This window comes from Dasypus novemcinctus, chromosome 2 (assembly GCF_030445035.2).
Source record: "Dasypus novemcinctus isolate mDasNov1 chromosome 2, mDasNov1.1.hap2, whole genome shotgun sequence".
NCBI lineage: Eukaryota > Metazoa > Chordata > Mammalia > Cingulata > Dasypodidae > Dasypus > Dasypus novemcinctus.
The window spans coordinates 97,715,538-97,732,969 of record NC_080674.1 but is presented as its reverse complement, the minus strand read 5'-3'; the positions used below and the strand labels follow the sequence as shown (position 1 = coordinate 97,732,969).

At 33.8% G+C, this 17,432-nt stretch overlaps 1 protein-coding gene across 12 annotated transcripts in view; it reads left to right on the top strand.

Moving 5' to 3' along the window:
- The window catches only part of MCTP1 (multiple C2 and transmembrane domain containing 1), a 568,532-nt gene that overhangs the window by 259,020 nt on the left and 292,080 nt on the right, over positions 1 to 17,432 (top strand). The window lies entirely within an intron of this gene.

The window sequence follows — 17,432 nt, the reverse complement described above, 5'->3', positions numbered from 1 at the left end:
GAAAATGCATAAATACTGTTTTTAAGTCAAAACTAGTAAAGATCAGAACATTCTTAATGAATGAAGATGGAATTGGAAATCACAGAATTTAAACATACAGGAAAAATTTTCAAAATTAGCCATCTTCTTTATGCTGAGGACATGTTTGTTGAATTGAATGCCTTTTCCAAAAGATGTTACAATCAGATTAGAGAAAGAAAATAATAACTAATGCTAATAACATAACATCATTTAGCTTATGTTTATAAACTATTTTTTTAGTTTTAAAATTGTTCTTAATTATATTGCATTATTTGTTCCAAAGATAATTGAACCAGGCATCAGGAGATCTAAATTTTAGTCTTAGATATACCTCAACCATATGAAAATACATAGGCACAAAATTATATATTGTCTCATTATTTATTATTGTAAAATATATTGGAAACAACATAACACCTGTATATAAGGAGTGATTAAATAAACCTTGTTATGTCCAAACAATGGAATACTACACACCTGTTAAAAAAGAATAAGGAAGAACTCTCTGAATTAATATGGAAAACTTTCTAGGATGTATTAAGTGAAAAAAGCAAAGTGCAAAAGATACCTATAATATGCTACCCTTTGTATAAGAAAGAAGAAAAATAAGAAATTATGCATTATCCTTAAATTATGCATTGTCCTTAAATTATTCACTTAGACAAAAAAACACAATAAGGAAAATATAGAAACTATGAGGACAGTAACATCCTTGCGAGCAATGGGAATGGAGTAAAAAAGTTGAGGGAGAAGTGACATTTCTCTGAATTAGCCTTTTTTTATATTTCTAATTTAGAACCATGGCAATATTTCATCACCCAAAAATTTAAAAATAACTAAAATCAACAAGGATTTGGGAATAACCCAAAACAAAAAAGTAAATATAGGCACATCTCACAGGAATGGGAAAAAAACAATCAATCTAAGTGACTTGAAAACAGTATTTGGACTATATACTCTAAAGCAAAATACAAAAGAACACTACACACAACATTGTACTCTGTTTAGAGTATGGATTATCAATTCTGAAACTATTTAAACATATACCAGGAATTAGCAAATAAGTAAATATATTGTAGATAATGGGAGCCACGTTTCTCACACTTGAAGAAAGAAGTTACAAATATAGAAAGGAAGGAAGCTAGAGCTAGCCCTATGGTGTTAGAGAGGTACCAGTATGAACTAATGGTTTTTAATACATTTACAAATAGAAATAAAAGCAGACATGTGTGTGTGTGTACATACATGCATGCATTCATGCATGTGCATGTGTTTCCTATATGTCTGCTGTGAGGGCCTGGGAGCAAAGACAAATGTGCAATGACAAAGTAGCAAGGAACTCACCTAGGTCCCAGATCTTAGTTTCTAAACACAATATCCCCCAATAAATGGAACTAGAGATTCTGGAGAAATGGGTGATTTCAAACCTGGAGCAGGAAATGTACATGATTAGTCTAGAACATTTTGTGCTGCCAGAAAGTAAGGAAGTGCTCAAAAATCAATGGCAGAATGTCAAAAGAACATCGGAGCCAACTTAAAGGAGCTCTTACTGACCAGAAGTGGGATAATTTGAGCAACAAAATACATATTGATAATAATGGATTATAAACCGTAGAATAAAATAACTATGAGTCTATGCTGATGTCAATAAATAATCGAATAAATAAACGAGGGGAAGATACAACTTTTCTTTATGATGGAATTCCAATTAACAAATGTAGAAGGAAAGATGAAATAAAAAATAACATTTTACAAACTCCGCAGTACCAATTGTTACAGGAAAAGATCGTCAGCAGATGCTAAAATTAGTGTGCAAAATTATGATGAGAAACAGGATATTTGCATCATTTCAAAATATTTCCCCATAAGATATTTAATAATTACAAAGAGAAAAATAGTAACTTTACGTGGAAAAACCTTGAAAACACCACCTTAACTAAGGAATCAGAGTGACCATCACTAGGAGGGTGCATGATGCCCCACCTGATTTGATTCAGCGAGTACACAACACCATTTCTGTGCAATTCTTGACAAAAATGTGTAACTCAATGTAATCATGAGAAAATATCAGGCAAACTCAAATTGAGGGACATTCCATTAAATATTCTACAAAAGTTCTCCAAATACTGATTCTACCAGTGCTCTCCCAAAAGTCCATCAAAGACAAAGCAAGACTCAAGAACTATTAATAGATTGGAGAAGATGAAGGAGACATGACAAATACATACAATATGGAGTTCTGGAATGGATCCGGGACCAGAAAATGACCTTAATGGAGCAACTGGTGAAATTTGAATGAAGTCTCTAGATTAGTTAACAGCATTGTAATGCTAATTTCCTTGTACTGATAAATTTAGCATAGCTAAGTAATATGCTAACCTTCAGAAAAGCTGAGTGAAGGATATACAGGAACTCAGGTGCTGCTTTATAACTTTTTCGTAAGTCAAAAATCACTTCAGAATTAAAGTTTTTAAATTAACTAATTAATTAGTTAAAAATTGTGAACAGTCAGGTACTTTTGGGCATTATGCCCACCTTGAGCTTCAGTTATTTCATCTGTAAAGTGACTTTGCTGAACTAATGCTTTAAAATAGCTTTTCTAGTTCTAGTGTTCTGTACCAAAGCCTCAGAGCAAGTCTGAAGAGCAAGTGTTAACAATGACTTGACAGTAGAGATAAAGAAACCCAGAACTCGAAAGTCTAAATTACATGGCTACTTAGTGACTGAGTCTGGATTAGAACATAGTTCTTGAGATTCACAAAAATGAAATCCTTGCAAGTCACTCTTTTAGTAAATGCTAGAGTTCAGCACACAGAGATCATTGCTAAAGGAGTTAAGATAAATGAGATCAGTGTAGTTTCAAAGATAAAAGGTCTTTGAAAGGTAATAAAGATATTAAAAGCAGAGATCACAAACAGGTGTTCTGCAGGTCACATTCATCCTACAGACATGATTTGTTTGGATCAATGGTGTTTTAAAAAATAATGATTTCTAGCAGTTTCTTACAAAGATAAGCATGGTTTTACCATACAAAGCAGCAATCACATTCCTTGGTATTTACCGAAATGAGTTGAAAACTTATGTCCACACAAAAACCTATACGTGAGTGTCTATAGTGCCCTTATCTATAATTGCAAAAACTTGAAAACAACCAAGATGTCCTTCAATAAGGGAATGGACACACAAACTAGTACATAAAAAGGTGAAATTATTATTCAACAATTAATGAGCTATCAACCCAAAAAAAGATTTAAGGAACCTAAGATGCATACTACCAAGTAAAAGAAGTTAGTCTGAAAAGGCTACATTAATGTATGATGTGACACTGTGTGAAAGGCAGAACTATAGAGATAGTAAAAAGATCAATGTTTGCCATAGGTTTGGGGAGAGGAAAAAGGAGTGAAAGAGGGACCACAAGATTTTTAGGTAAAAAACTATTCTTTGTGAAATTGAATTGGCAGAAACATAATACTATGCATTTATAAAAACCCAGAGAGCTGTAAAATACAAAGAGTAAGTGCTAATGCAAACTGTGGACTTTAGTTAATAAAAATGTACCAATCAATTATAATCACACTAGTGTGAGACATTAATAAGAGGGGAAACTGCGTGGGGGAGGGTAAGGGGTAGATGGGGACTCTACCGTCTGCTAAACTTTTCTGTAAACCTTAAACTGCTCTACAAAATAGTCTATTAATTTTTTAAAACGTTAAAAAATAATGAACCATTTAAAATTAAAATGAGGATTTATAGCTCATCTTAAATAATCAGAAGTTCTGGCAACATAACTCCAGTTATCTGAGCCTAGTATCAGCAGCCCCACAAAAGACATGTTCAAGTCTTACTCCATGTTCCTGTGGGTGTGAATCCGTTTGTAAATAGGACCTATGAAGATTCTAATATTAGTTAAGGTGTGGACTTATGGGTCCACAAAAGATTCAAACCAACACAGCCAAGAATGTGAGGGTTGATTTCTGAGCTCATAATTCAATTCCATTGGTCTATAAGTCTTTTCTTATGCCAGCACCATGCTGTTTTTAATTGCTGTGGCTTCATAATAAGTTTTAATACAGGGAAGTGTAAGTACTCCAACGTCATTCTTTTTCAAGATTACTTAAGCTATTTAGGGCCCCTTACACTTCCATATAAATTTGATTATTGACTTCTGTTTTGCAAAGAAGGTTGTTAGAATTTTGATTGGGCTTGTGTTGAATCTATAAATTGCTTTGGGTAGGATTGACATTGTAACAATAGTTAAGTCTTCCAATCCATGAACAAGGAATGTCCTTCCATTTATTTCAGTCTTCTTTAATTTCTTTTAGCCGTGTTTTGTAGTTTTCTGTGTACAAGTCCTTTACTTACTATGATGGATTTGTTTCTAGTTATTTGATTCTTTCCATTGTTATTTTAAAAGGATTTTTTTCCTAATTTCTTCTGATTGTTCATTGCTAGTGTATATAAACACTATTGATTTTTAGGTGTTGATCTTGTACCTTGCCACTTCGCTGAATTTGTTTATTAGCTCTAGGAACTATGTTGGGGTTTTTTCAGAATTTTCAAATATAGGATCATGTGCAAATAAAGAATGTTTTTTACTTCTTCCTTTCCAATTTGGAAGCTTTTTACTTATCTTTCTTACCTAATTGCTCTGGAAAGAACTTCTAGCACAATGATTTATAACAGTGATGACAACTGGAATCTTTGTCTTGCTCCTGATCTTAGAGGGAAAGCTTTCAGTCTTTCACATTTAAGTGGGATGTTAGCTGTATGCTTTTCATATATGCACTTTAGCAAGTTGAGGAAGGTATCTTCTATTCCTAGTATTGTAAGTGTTTTTATCTGGAGTACTGGGTTTTGTCAAATGCCTTTTCTGCATCAATTGAGATGATCATGTATTATTTTCCCCATCATTGTGTTAATGTAGTATATAAATTAATAGATTTTCTTATGTTGCACCAACATTGCAGACCAGGGATAGATCCCATTGATCATGATGTATAATTCTTTTATTATGCTCTTGGATTCAGTTTGGAGTATTTTGTTGAGGATTTTTGCATCCATAGCCGTAAGAGATATTGGTCTGTAGTTTTCTTTTCTTGTGGTATCTTTATGAAGTGTGAGAGTGATGTTGGCCTGTAGAATGAATTAAGGAATGTTCTCTCCTCATCAATGTTTTAGAAGAATCTGAGCAGAATTGGAGTTAAATCCTTGGAATATTTGGTAGAATTCCCCTGTGAAGCCATTTAGTCCTGGGTTTTTCTTTATTGAGATGTTTTTGGTTACTGATTGAATGTCTTTACTAGTAATTGACTTGTTGAGATCTTTTATTTCTTCAATCAATGTAGGTAGTTTTTGTTTTTCTAAGATTTTGTCCATTTTATCTAGGTCATCTAATTTATTGACATACAGTTGTTCATAGTATCCTCTTATAGTCCTTTTTATTTCATTGAGACCAATGGTAATGTCCCCATTTTTACTTCTATTTTGTGTTATTTGCTTCTTCTCCCTTTTTTTAAATCAGTCTAGCTCTTGATTTGTCGATATTTTTGATATTTTCAAAGAACCAGCTTTTGCTTTCGTTTCTCCTCTCTATTGTTTGTTTGTTTGTTTGTTTTCTTTTCATTTATTTCCATTCTAATCTTTGTTATTTCCTTCCTTCTGCTTGCTTTGGGGTAACTTTGCTCTTCTTTTTCTATTTCTTCTAGTTTCATGGTTAACTTTCTAATTTGACGTCTTTCTTTTTTTAATGTAAGCATTTAGAGCTATAAAGTTCTCTCACAGTACTGCCTTTGCTGCATCCATACGTTTTGGTATGTTCTATTTCCCTTTTCATTCACCTCAGTATATTTCCTAATTTTGCTTGTGATTTCCTTGTTGACCCACTTGTTTAAGATTATGTTGTTTGATTTCCATGTATTTGTGAGTTTTCCATTTCTCCCTCTTTTACTGATTTCCAATTTCATTCTATTGTGGTTGGAGAATATACCTTGTATGGTTTAATATTTTTTAATTTATTGAGACTTGTTTTGTGACCCAATGTATGCCTGTCCTGGAGAATGATCCTTGTGCACTCAAGAAGAATGTGTATTCTGTTTTTTGAGGAGTAAAATGTTCTATATGTCTGTAATTTCTAGGAGATTTACAGTATTATTCAAGTTTTGTATTTCCTTATTGATCTTCTGACTAGATAGTCTATCCTTTTTTAAAGTGGTGTATTAAAGTCTCCTAAAATTAATGTGGAACCATCAATTTCTTCCTTTAAATCTGTCCATATTTGCTTCACACATTTTGGTGCTCTGTGCTTCAGACATTTGGTGCATATATAACTGTTACATCTTGTTAAATTGTTCCCTTTATCAGTGTATAATGAGCACCTTTGTCTCTCATAGCTGTTTTTGACTTAAAGTCTATTTTATCTGATATTATATAGCTACTTCGACCTTTCTTTGGGTTACTACTTGCATGATATATTTTTTCTCCATCTTTTCACTGTTAACCTGCTTATATCTTTGAATATAAGGTGAGTCTTTCGCAGACAGTATGTAGTCGGGTCATGCTGGTTTTTTTTAGGTACTGGGCCTGGGGATTGAAGCCCAGCTCTTGTATGTGGGATACTGGTGTTCAACCACTGAGCCACATCAGTTCCCCTGAGTTAGTTTTTTTGTTTGTTTGCATGTTGTTTTTGTTTGTTTTGTTTTGTTTTTAGGAGGCATCTGGTGAACCTGGGACCTCCATGTGGGAAGCAGAGGGCTTGATTGAGCCACATCCACTCCTCTGGCCATGTTTTTTTAATCTATTCTGCCTATCTCTGCCTTAGACTGGAGAGTTTAAGTTGTTCATATTTATAGTCACTACTGATGATATAGAACTTTTATCTGCTATTTTCCTATTTAGATTTTGTATGTTTTATACCTTTCTTGTCCCTCAATTCTTCATTTAACCTACTTTTATATTTATTTGATTTTTTACATTGTGCTGTATTGAATGCCATCTCTTTTCTCCTCTTTACTAGCTGGATATATTTTCATCAGTTTTCCTTGTGGATGCTGTAGGGTTAAAATTCAATATTCTAAATATATAGCAATCATATTTGGCCTGAAAACAACTTCATTAACATGCACATATACTTCCTATTCCCTTCTGTTCCTCCATCTTTATTTTTGCACTTGTTACCATTTATATCTTTGTACCTTATATGTCCCAAACCATAAATTTATCCTTTCTTTTTAGTCTTTTGCATGTTAACACCTGTAGGAAGTAAAAGGTGAAGTTACATACCCAAAAATACACTACAATAATACTGGCATTTATAATTACCCAGATATTTTTTATTTCTTTATGGCTATTTGAAACATTGTCTAGTGTCCTTTCCTTTCAGTCTGAAGAATTCCTTTAAGTATTCCTTGTAGGACAGTTCTAGTGGTGATGAACTCCCTCAGCTTTTGTTAGTCTCAGAATGTCTCAATCGCCCCTTCATTTTTGAAAGAAAGTCTCACTGGATATAAATTTCTCGGATGATAGTTGTTTTCTTTTAGCACTTTAAGTTTTTCAGTTCATTGCCTTCTTGCTTCTGTGTTTTCCAATGAAAAATCTGCACTCAATCTAATTGGGACTCCCTTGTACCTAAGACAGTGCTTTCTCTTGCAGATTTCAGAACTCTCAGTTTGTCCTTTGCATTCAGTAGTGTGATCAATGTATGATGGGGTGTATTTTTATTCATTTTCATCCTTTTTAATGTTCTCTGGGCTTTTTAGATGTGCATATTCATGTCTTTTGTTAAATTTGGGAAGTTCTTTGACCTTATTTCTTTGACTATTTCTTCTGCCCCTTTCTCTCTTTTTTTCTCCTTTTGGGACTCTAATAATGTGTGTATTTGTATGTTTGATGGTGCCCCAGAGGTGTCTTAGGCTATTTTAAATTTTTATAGTTCTTTTTTTCTTTCTACTTCTCAGCCTAACTCATTTCATGTGTCTTATCTTTGAGTTCACTGATTCTTCTGCCAGCTCCCTTCTACTCTTGAAACCCCCCTGGGCATTTTTCATTTCAGTTATTGTAGTCTTCAGTAGTTTTATTTGGTTCCTTTTTAAAATTTCTAGCTCTTTACTAATTCTCATATTGTTCATTCATTATTTTCCTGATACCCTTCAGTTCTTTCTCTGTATTTTCCTTCAGCTCCTTAAGCATCTTGAATGAAACATGCAGTCTTTCTTCACATTAAATTGGGGATAACACCATCTCCTTTGCTGAGCTGTAGAGAATAAAGATCATTTAAGGAAGCATTTATCACTGTGTTCATAATAGGTGTTTGGGAAATGATAATCATTTATTACAATTATCATGATCATTCTTAAGCTAAACCTTTGCTTTTGCTGCAATTGTAGCACTATGAGATTTAACAAATAAAAATGCAGGATGCCCAGTTAAATTTGAATTTCATATAAACAGTGCTTCATAAATATATCCCATGCAAATATTGGGCATATTTATACTTAACAATTATTTGTTGCTTATCATCTACAATTCTAAATCCTATGTAATAGTGATGTCCAGTTATTATTAGAAAAATGTCAGGCATATTTTAATTAGGTTGGGACTTTCAGGACCATATTATAATTGATCACATTTTAAATGTAGTGTCTTGTCATGGTATTTTAGTTTGTCAAAGGGTAGCTGATGCAAAGTACCTGAAATGTGTTGGCTTTTACAAAGGGTATTTATTTGGGGTAAAAGCTTACACACAGCTCCAAGGCCATGAAATGTCCAAATCAAGGTACCATCAGAAATGCTTTTACACCAAAGTCAGCTACGGTTGATCCTAGCATCCTGCCCCATGTTGAAGATGGCGACCAATCTCTGCCTTCCCCTCCAGAATCTACCATCTCCCAGAGCTCAGGCTATGGGCAACCAGGCATATGGTTTGTCTTTTCTCATGTCTCCTCTATCAGACTTGGCTGCTCCACTTTCTTCCTGAGTTCAGCTGTGAGCTACATACATATGATTCATCTCTCCCTGGGCCTCTGCTCCTTGACCCTCTTGGGGGTTTCCATTCTCCTGCAGTCTTCTCTCTCACATGGCAGGATTAATATAATATGGTGGCTGCCTTTTCCTGTATCTGTCCTTCTCTATGACTCCATTTATATCAGACCTAGTGAGAAGGCAGAGACTAATCTGACCAATGCCTCACTGACGTAGTCCAATCGAAAGGGTCTTGCACCGACAAGAATGGATTAGTTCTAAAACACAATCTTTCTCTTTTTTTGGGATTCATAAAAGAACCTCAAACTGATGCACATGTTATGTGTGTTGTTATTAGAAAAATATAGGCATCCTGCGTAGATATGTCTGATAATAATAACTCCCCACAATTTGATTTCTTGAAATTTCATGATGGGAATACAGTTGTTTCACTTCAAGAATTGAGAAGAAATTTAAATAATCAAAAAAGCCATCTGTGTGAATTTGTGACTCTAGTTACAAAAGTGTTAGAAATCTCTTTGATGAGTAGAATTCAAGAACCTTAATCATTCTACTCTAAAACTCCTGAAGTCCATTCTGTGAGTCTTATATGTCATTGCTAAAGGAAAGTTTCTAAGTGTTCTCACTATAATCTTTACTGATTGGAAAAGAATTATAGACACCTGGAAAAATATTTAGACAGTTTCTCCCAGGTAAGCTTATTTTTCTCATTTTAGCCAGAACTAAGAAAATGAATTGGAGAATATTATTTTAAAGAAATTCAATTTGATAAAACTGAAACATATTCTATATTCTAAGTGTAAATAAAGCCCTTTTCAAATTAGAGGGACTGCCAACAATTTTGTCATTAGAATGTAATTTATGAAAGCTCTTAAAAGAGCTTATTCTTGGGTTAGGCATAGTAATTTTTCTAGTGAGTATTATGCATTAGATGCGATGCTTAGCATTTACATATACTTCCTCTAATCTTACCCTATACATAGGTAATATTACCAAGACTGGAACTAAGAGCAGCTCTCATCCCTGCATATGTACTCATGCTTTAGTGCTCAAGGTGCTTTTGGTTTTTTTAACATTGGAGATTTCCTTTATGGTAGGATAGGCATATATTGCCAGTCTACTTGAGGAAGTTCTGGTTTTTACCTGTTGACAGTCATAATTGTTACTAGCACCCCCTTTTATTGTCATTTCATATGAAAGTAAAAGTCCCAGCTTGGGAGATATAGTATGCGCTGATACTTTCTAGAACAAATTGTATAATAAAATTATGCATTTTATTATAAATGTTCATCTTTTCCCAGAAGGAGATTGCATATTGTATTACCAGAGAAAAAGGTTAGACTCCGAGCAGGTTGGAATCATTTTTATTTGACAGCTCTTTAGATTTACACAGGCTTTAAAGAGCTATCTTAATCAAGAAAAAGCCTGTCTCATTGCATTTTTGTGTTAAGATAATTGAAAACGTTGATAGCCAATTGCTTTTTTACATTTCTTACAGATGTTGGGTATCAAGTATAGGCTTGTTTTACCCAATATAGACAATCACTTATATGCATGTTAAAGCTATTGTTTTAGCCAGTTTCCTAGCATAGAGAAAATTTAAAAAAAAAATCCATGGTTCCTCAGTTTCAATGATAGCTATTTCATGTAGTCTGTGATCTGAAGCTTAATCTATACATATGTATGTATATATGTACCATATACTCATAAATATGTATAATATATATGCATAGTATATATAGTATAATATAGTGTGGGTATATATATATTCTGTTCTTATTTTTCAGGTTTCATTTTTGTAGGTGCAAAAATATCACTAATTGGGGAGTGGATATGACTCAAGCAGTTGAGTGCCTTCCTCTCACACGGGAGGTCCTGGGTTCAATCCCTAGCCCTGTTGCCTAAAAAAAAAAAAAAAAAACACTAATTGATACACAAGTATCCCTGTCACATGTCAATAATTAGAAACATATGATTACTAAGCCCAGAGAATGAACTTCTATCTTGAGATTTCATAAATGACTCCAAGATTGCACCATTACCCACAAAAAGTTTTTAATAATGTTATTGACACTTCATCTAGTCTAAGTGCCTGCAGCACTATATACAGGATATATCTCTGTTTTCAAGATTCCCAGAGTTTGCCTGGAGGTGACATCCTTTACATCTGGCACTCCTTAAACCAAAGAACAGGTATTACACCAATTTGTTGAGGAAGCTCTGAAGACCTTTCCACACTTGAAATCCAGTCACGTCACACATAATCACATAATATTTACTTTAGTGAGTTATTTCTTGCATTATTGTTGCAATATATCCACTTTGTTCAATTGTATTATGTAGGAAGGGGGACAAAGTCTTACCAAACTTTTGCAAATAGCTACAATGCCATGAAAAGTAGAAAGACCCAGGAACAGCCTTGTGTACAATGTCTGACACTGTTCTCAGCACTTTATAGACAAGGCCGATTGATATTTATCATATTTCCTTCAGAATTGACATGGACCTTGCCAATGGTGTTCTTTTGAAATAAGATTTTATTGTTTATAGTTGAATTAGATTTGGGATAAGTATCATTTAATTCAGCATCTTTTAAAAAGGATGGTTTTATACCATTTTAAAAGTGCACCTCTGAATTCCATTTACTAAAGACATTGTCCTTAAATGAGATTCATTAGCTTGTATTCATAGTTTTCTATATTAAGACTTACTAAAGGGAATGTTCCTTCTTGGTGTTAGTATAAGGGAAATTTTCTGTGTTCCTGGATTTTGATGTATTGTATCTATATAGAGAATTATTCTCAGGAATTAAGTTACATATTCCATGAAATTAGAAGATATGGAGTATTCAAATTTAATTTTTCTCTAACATTTGAATGGTCAATGGGCACCAATCAAGAATAAATTTATGTTTAAAAAATCATTAAACTCAATCTCAAAAAACAATAAAAAGACATGAACAGTGTGACAATGGCTGGAATTTATTATAAAAAGGAATTTTTATGATTTTTTGACAAACTTCTTATGTTTAAGGCTTTTTCTATTTGTGTATCACTTGCTTCTGTGGGAAAAAAACTTGAAATTAAAAGTTAAAACAATGTTCTTCAATAAAATGTGAGGAATATAGATTGATAAATCTCACTGTAATGTGTTCTGTCTGAAAGTACTAAGATCAATTCTGAGGCAATTATTGAGAAATTTGCAGAAGCTAAAACTGGAATATTCATTACAATAACAGGTCAATATGTAAAAATGTATTTTCCCTTTTAAAAATGATTAATGGAACTTAAAAGCATTGAGCTATTATCGTTCTTTTTTTGTTCTGTAATGTTAATTTCAATATTTATTTTTACTGGCTGTTACAAATTACAAAGTCCAATAAAATAATATTTTCCTTGTCAAAAAATGGATATACATTATTGGTGCAATTGTTGGCACTAATTTATAATCTTCTAAATTTGGTGTTAGAGAGTAAGTAGAAAGGAATAAAGGGCTTTTATCATGTGCTCATTATAAAGTAAACCTTTAAAAATAATACCAACAATATTCTAAAAGAAATTACTACAATTAGATATCTCATTTTCACAAAAGTTCTATTTCTTTTTTTCTGCTGACCTTGGGTTAGCAATGTACTTTCATAGTCATCTGCCTTTGGACCAAAATTGTTCTGGAAATCCTGTTTCAAATCCCCTGAAACATTCGGATGTTTGTGCATGGTGGCAATCTCAGCTTAGTTTGGAAACCTGCAGCCATGAGTTAATTCTTTACAGTTTCAAGGTCAAATATCTGTTCCACCAAAGTCTGAGGCTGAATTTCTTTGTAGTTTTTTCAAAAGGCACAATCTCTGGTCTATATTCTATTGTAAAAGTCTTTAGGGCTGCATGAGGGGAGAAAAGAGGCCACTTGTTAATAAAAGATTGAATGGTTCCAGGTAATTTATTACACACACCACTTAGAATGGAAGAGAGTCTCCCATTGGAAGTGAGTGCATAAGCAAATGGGCATGCCTTAATTTAGGTGATGATTACACCAAAGGAAAAATGTCTTATTGACAATGAAGGCATTGGCAAATCTCCAAAGCCTTATAATCAGTACTGTAGAGTGAGTGCCTAAATCATCTACAATTGACAAGAGTATTTGAAAACTAGAACTAAAATCTTTTTGGAAGTAAATTTGATGATAGCCATTGTGTCAGTCCTTGCATATGATTATGAACAAGCTTCCACTCTCCCCATGAGGCAAATAATAATATATCTCAGGAAAAATACTTTACTTAATAAAATTGACCTTGAGTCAGTTGAACTTTTTTCCTTTTTGTTTTGAAATTTTTCCATCTCCCAAAAAAAACTGTTCTATGTTCACCATGGTTCTTAGGTCCAATTAAACATCAGATCACAACACAATCTGAGGCCATAATTGACACCCTTCTATTCAGGAGGATATAGAACAGGAACCACAGCTTGGCCAGCAGGACAGCCTCAAGTGTTCGTTGCAGCATCGAGTTTCCCTTGCTGCAGTCCATGAAACAGCCCATACAGGACCTGAAAGGATCTTCCTTGGCCCTCCAGGTGACACAGCACAGATGCAAGAAGGCAAGCTCCACATAGAGCAGGGTGTGGAAGCTGCTCTAATATAAAGTTCTCATTTTTCACAGGAGCCAATATCTCCAGTAACTAGTTTCCAAGGACGTGCCCAGTTTTAAGAATCACTATACACAGAGAGAACTAAGATGTGGTTTCCAATCAGATATATCTACTACTCCCAGTCCAGATGGAATATACCAATGAGGGGTCATTTTTACCATAAGCAGTTTTTCTTAGTGACATCTAATCAGATTACCAAGGAAATAGTGAGTTAACTAAAGATCATATTCTCAAGAAGGGGAGAAGGGTTTTCCATACTGGAGAAAGCATTGAGAATATTAAGAAAATGTGGGGCATTCCAATTGTGCCTAATTGTATCAGGCAGTCCCTTCTTGCTCCGTTAGGAAGTAAGAACAGTCAATTTTATTAGTCCAAGTTTAGTGCCTGACATTGGAGAAAAGCAAAATCAAAGAGAGTTTTCAGATAAACACATAAGTGCCCAAGCACAAGAAGTAGCTACAGTCTGGGCTGTGTTATTAACCAAAGCAAGTCAACCCTATCAGTGGTAAAACAACAAGCAGTTTTAAGTTGTCTAGATGTGATGAATCCCTATTATTCTATTAGCTTATATTTTAAAATAACTGACCCCAGTCATAATATACTCAAAATCAGCATAAAAGCAGACTCTTTTAATAGTATATTGTCAGTTTGGATGAGGCAGAACCCTTCTTCCATCTATGCAGAAAGCAAAAAAAAAAAAAGTTTTACTGTCTTTCGTAGAGAGCAGACTCTACTCAATGTCTATTTTTACTTTCTGAACTATCAGTCCTCTATTATACATAAGCTTCATTTTAAAATAATTTTGGTATACCATAATATGTATATATTTAAATGTACATACCTCTATATAAAATAATGATAGGTGATAACATTTTTTAGTTTTAAACTTCAGAGTTTAAATACAATTAATTTTATAAAACTTAAAATACTTTTTACTGCATTAATTTTACCCTTGTAATTTGAATCCATTTGCTTTGCAAATAAATTGACATACTGACAAAATACATAAATAAAAACAAAACTACTTTTTGTGATCAAGTACCTTTGCTCTGTCTAATTTAGTTTTTAAATGTCAGATAATAAATGTTACACATTAATTACTTCAGGTCTCAAAGTTAATTATGGATCATGGAATTGAACTTTAAATTGACATTATAGAGCAGTACAACTACAGCTAATATTTTTTAAGTATCATAGAAATGTAGAACCCTAAAATTTTGCTAAAGTAATCAAAGTGGAGTAGCATGCAGAATTTCCTGAAGTTTAAAAACAACCATTTCTTTTAAAATAAATATACTAATTCTAATTCACTTTAGTTGAACATATGTTTATATATACAAAATCTTTAAACTTTTTATTTAGTTAGTGGTGACTTATCTGTACTGTAAGACATGTATTAAAAAGTTCCAGTTAATTAAGCCTCCTATCAGAACCTGAATCTGAGATACATGAACAAAATGTTATATTCTGTACAGTCACACAAGCAGAGAAGACATTTTGCAATCTTTTAAGTCAAATTTAACAGCAAGTATTTTCTGCGATTAGAAGTATTAATGGTATTTAAGGGGACTAAAAGAATTTTTAGATAATTATTCAATATTTATTTACCTGGTGATATTAACAATCTTAAATCTTGGTTGTAAAGCCTTAGGACAAAAAATTTCCAGTGTGAGTGATTAGCATATCTTTAGTTCCTCTCCTTATCTTAAGAACCAAGACCTGTTAATTAAAACTATCATTTCCATTTAAGCACTTTTTCCCCCTCCTTTTTGCAGAGAAGGGAGGTTTTGAAACTCTTTATTTTAAATCATATACACCTATTAAGCTCAAGATCAATCAAAACATGATGGCCATTAAATTCGGAAGATTATATCATCTTGTTGATTTCCTTCTGGAGGCAGGGAAAGGTACCTTGTCAAAGAGAGAAAAATCAGTCTTAACACTACGTAGGAATAGCTCTTTTGTCCCCGAGGAAGAAAATCATCTTGTTCAATTATTCTGTCTTTTTTAAGATGAGAGCTATATTTGACTAAAAGTTCTTATAATCTCCATAGTCACCCTTGATTTTTAGAAATGCTCTAAGGAAAAGGGCCGTTGTAGATACAGAACAGTGATTCTCAAAGTTTGGTTCCCAGAACGGCAGCATTGGCATCACATGGGAACTTGTAAGAAATGCAAATTCTTGGGCCCCAACCAGGATTTACTGAATCATAGGGATGGGCCCTTGAATGTGCATTTTAAGAGGCCTGCTAGGAGATTCTGATGTGTACTTAGATTCGAGAACTAATGGTAGCAAAGTTGGCCAAGGAAGTTCACTGGCCACACACACACAAAGCAGATAATCACATCCACAGGCAGACAATCCTAGAGCCATCACACCAATTACTACATATTTTAACTAACTGGTAAAAGAAAGTATAGATATAGACCATATGTTAAAAAAATGTTTTTAATTAAAAATTGGAACCCCCCCTAAGGAAAACCACAAGTACAGTCCAAAGACTTCAGTGAATGCATATTTACTCACCCTAGCTTTTCATTCTAAGAATTTTGGTCATTCTTTGGTAACATTTAACCACATGGAACTGCTCAAATACAAAACACAGACCACAGAATTGCTAAGAACTAACACACTTTCTAGAAACCAGTGAAATCATTCTGGACTCTCCTTCTTGGGGTCCCTGATGGCCCCAGACACCAAGCTCTCCCTGCAGTCTCACCCAGGTCTTCAGGCCCATTTCACTTCTCAAAGACCCCACATTTGATGGCAAGATTTCTTTCAAATGGGCCTTAGATTTTGAGATGAGGAACTCTGAACATAGTTCAAATTGCCTTGTCTTTGAAAAATCTAGTAGTTGGTTGGTCATAGCTGCTCTTAAAGAGGAAAGTCAGGGATACACAAAGAATCTTGAGTGTCCTCTGCTGTTCCTTGACCTAGAGGCTGCCATCTGCTTGGCTTTGGTGTTCCCTACGACGCAGACCATCTCTGTGGGTCCCCAAGAAATGCTAAGAGAGAACTTGTGAGTCAATGTAGTTATGATCCTGTATCAGATGTTTATTACAATCTTGTTTGCAAGAGAAAAGGCCCTGTGTAGGTCTATGTAAAGACTAATTCCTTATAAGAACATATCCTTGATAGCTTTTTAATATGTATATTTATTTATTTTATCCTAAAAGCAAGCAAAAGGCTTTTGGATCAAAGAACAGATTCATCATTAGTCACAGCATTGTCTCTCCACGTTCTTCCGGGGAGACACAGGGATAGAAGTTGTTAGCGGCTCATACAGGGGGTCTGGACTACAAGAGAGGAACCCCAAATGATGACGTTTAGGATTTATACAAGAATTGTTGCACAGCAACCCCTTGAGAAAGGGAAAAACACCTAATATTTCTAATGAAAACTAATTCTTTCTTTGGAGAAAGGAAGTTTCCTAAATCTTTACAACCCTTTGGAATGTAAACTACTGGCTTCAGACCTATCACCCTTAGAATGTGAAGAGGGGAAAGGAAACATTCTCTATTTTTATAGTTTTGTCCATTGTCTTTGCTTAGGAAGCCCTGACTTTGCAGGGACATGAAAATATGCACATCTTTTATGAATATAAATAAATATTGTAAACTTTTATATAAATATTCATTATGACATTTATGAAGAAAAAGTAATAGTTAGACTAGAATCATTGAACTAGATACAAAAGTCAGGTTGAATGTTCGCTCTTTAACATCAAGTCGGCCAATAGTCAAATAAGGGAGTGCATTAACCGGTTCCCTAGAACAAGTCTTAATTCTTTT